This window comes from Scophthalmus maximus, chromosome 5, assembly GCF_022379125.1.
Source record: "Scophthalmus maximus strain ysfricsl-2021 chromosome 5, ASM2237912v1, whole genome shotgun sequence".
Lineage (NCBI taxonomy): Eukaryota > Metazoa > Chordata > Actinopteri > Pleuronectiformes > Scophthalmidae > Scophthalmus > Scophthalmus maximus.
In genome coordinates this window covers 16740144-16743743 of record NC_061519.1, presented here as the reverse complement: position 1 = coordinate 16743743, position 3600 = coordinate 16740144, and positions in this window count along the sequence as shown.

The window sequence follows — 3600 nt, the reverse complement described above, 5'->3', positions numbered from 1 at the left end:
CTTGGGTATACACTTGTGTAAAAGATCAGATGTAAAAGATTATTTTTTTTTGTGGGGCAGTTGATTTCCCACTCCCCCACGGTGTATAGAATAAGAAATGTGCTATATGTAAAAAGTGTCCACAGAAAGTGAGATGTTATTAAGATATTAGGCTATTGAACATACATGGTCAGTGTTTTATTTCTATTTGTATTGTTATGTGGTTCTTTTTCCGGTTTTTTTGCTGCTACACTTCAAAATAATTGTAAGTGATTTGCCTTAAAAATGCAGTACCCCTCTCCTCCCTCTTGCGTAAGTCGGTATACTTAGTAACTCTGTGCACAGTGTTGTACTGTGAGATATTCTGCGTCTGACACACTCTCTCTTGTATTCTAAGTATAGATATTCTTATGACAGTGTACGCTGTAACAAAAGCCGAGAATTACACTGCCAATACTGTTTTCTAAGCAGTAGTAACCATTGTGCCTTCAGTATATCCCCATGTCCTTGTTATCTCAGCATTCAGTATTATGTTCCCGTGTCATTGTGTTTCACCTGTCTCGTCCAGACACAGAATGTTTGTCAAGAAGCAGTGGTAGATTGATTAGTAGAGTTGTCAGTCATCACATCATCTGTGGGAATACATATATATATATATATATTTAAATGTGAGCATTCTGTCAACATGCTGGCAGGGTCACATCTAATTCATGTATCATATTTCATGTTGAGTCTCCGTCTGGGTGTCCCATTGTCCTCCGCAGTTTAAAAACTACTTGAAGGAGCTGTGATAAGATTATTATTGTACTGTAGTTTTCTTTGTAAGCTCTACAGTGGTCGAAGTTCACACTTGTCGCCTTGTGTGACAAAAGCGTCGTTCATCTCCTCGTGTTGTTTTGAAAGGGAATTCTAAAAATCCAACGCAAAGGGAGCGATTTTCTTTGCTGGCTGCTTTAGGGTTGTAACACGATCACGCTGTTGTGACCCAGTGCAATTATTGCATCATGTAAACACGTTTGTTCTTTTTTTTAATTTTTTTTTTTTATGCTTCAGCCTGCTCTGACTCACTTTTCTAATGTCTCGCTCTTAAAACTGTCTCGCTGTTAGGGTCATCATTTAATTTAAGTTTCTGTTAATGTTCATTCAGTATTGGTCTCATCACTGCCAGGTTAAATTGCAGGGAAAAACTTTGCCAATCACTCTTATTTTTCATGTCATTTTGTAAAGTGGCAGCTTTGGATTCTTCTGTAAATATGAAAGAAGAGTTAAGTAGCTACTGTGCAGTTGTGAATAATCAAGCGAAACGGGCAAAGCACCATTCACAGTTCGATCAGACCGTAGACAGACAGGAGGCGTTTGTCAGACGGAGGTTAGGAGTTCATAGTTGGGGGAGTCGGAGGTTGGGGGGGGGGGGCTCCTGCATTCGTTTTTAGTTTATTTCAGAAAAAATTGTCAATGTCATGCCATATAAATTATTTATATTAAAAATTTATTTTTGTAGTTTGTACAGATGTTAGTATCTAGACTGAAGTTATATTTTTAAAGAGTAAATATATATTATATATAAATATATCTATTTGTTGCCGAGTTTGTTTTTGTTTTGTTGTTTTGTTTGAAGTTTTGAATGGGGGAGATTACGGGAGGGAGGGGTTGACAACACTTTAGAGCAGAGGCCTTTTCTGTTTTTTATTTTTGTGGAGCAAAGGGGTTGGAGGACCATGAAGGTGAAGGTGTGCAGGAATGTGTCACTGTTACACCTTGTTTTTAAAGTTTCCTCTTGGCCCTTCCTTCTTCATTGTCATGTTTTTTTTTATGTTCTTGTCCACGTCTAAAACACTGTGACTTCTGAAAACTATGCTCAAGAAAACCCTTGCGTGACTGTTATGTTCCCTCACCTGCTATAGAAATTAAACTAACAAAATAAATTGAATGGAAAAAAAAGAAGTCTTTCTGTGGTCTTTGCCAGTCTTTTGTTGTGTGTTTGCGTGTTTGGCTGCAACTCTGCAAAGAGAAAAGGGTCAACGTTGTTATCAGAAATGGAGATGAGCTAAATGTGACCGTGTTTGCTGGTTAAATACACTCTTTAACTTGGTCTACTCAGTTATCAAGGAGCATTGTTTAGGGGGGCAACAAAAGGTTTGATGTCAGTAAGTTGATATTTCAGTAAAATATCCAGACATTTTTATTCAATGACAGTTATACAAGACCAAACACATTAAAATGCATCGGTGAAGATCAATAATCCCTCATCATTAATATATTATTGTACCAGGAAACAGTTGAACGGTGTCAAATGAACGGCAACAGGTGAACTTTACACCATTTTTAAAATAATGATTGGATTTCAAAATAATAACAATTTTTTGTGCTGCGTGTTTCTTAACAACGCTTCAGTGCCCATCACAAAAGGCAACAATCAGCTGATCTAAGATGGCGCCGGGTAGATCTTGATATACAGAGGGGCCTGGTTGTGCAAAGACTAATAGACTTTTTAAATTAATACGAAACTGAACAGGAAGCTGATGCAGGGAGGCCAGAATTGGTGGTAAATTGTCACGTGTTGCATTACAATCTTTACCGTCGCATTAATGCCTGCTTGTTAGTGCGTTTTTTATTTTGATGTACATTTGGCTCCGTGTGTTTTCCTACTGTATGGGGCGATTTGAAACAGTTCCGCTCCATGAACAATGACTTTAAGATGAGAAGCACTGAAGTGGAGCAGTGAACCACCTGGAAAGTGCCTGGGATCACTGGCTCCCTGGATCATTGTTGTGACTTGTCTGTCTAAGTTTCGGACACTCAGCACGTGCATGTACTCATAGACTAATATACAGATGCGCACGCACGCACGCACACACACACACACAAGGGCCCACCTGTGTAGATGAAAGGTAGATGTTGTAAATTCCTTCGCTTTCCACACAACAGCTCCCCGTTTGTCAGCTCAAGCAAGGCAGTCCATGTCTGAATCTGATACCTCAGTCTTTTGAAGTTTACTGTCATGCTAGTCCACCTCTAAAACCAAACCTCACACACATGCACGCACACAAACACACAGACACACACACACACACACACACACACACACACGCACTCAAAGCTGTAAACAACGCTGGCCAGATTGATTTTGTTCTAAAGTCGTAGATTAATGAAACCAAATTCGCCCTCAGAGTGCATTTCATCCCAGGAGCACATGTTGGATTTAATGTTACAGCTCAGTGACAAGAAAATGAAAACACTCTGTCCAGTTATGGGTCATAGCAGGGCTGGAGCCTATCCCAGCACGCATTTGGTGGAAATCAGGTAAACAGCTGGTTGACAGCAATGAGCAAAGTAGTATTTCAAAAGTCACTGAGGAGCATGTCTTTCTTTGCCATATAAGAGACCCAGGAACAACATTCGCTCAAAATTGGCAGCTTAACTAAGATGTCGCACATTACACTGACAATATTAAAATCATCTTTTTGGAAATGAATGGGAGCCTGTTGGGCTTTTTGTTTGTCTTGTAATGTATGTATGTTTTTCTATGAATGTGAGCCTCTGTCAGGTTGGGAAGCTCTGTAGACTACACCATCTACATTCTCAGAATTAATGAATTGTTTTTGAAATGCCTTTGATCAT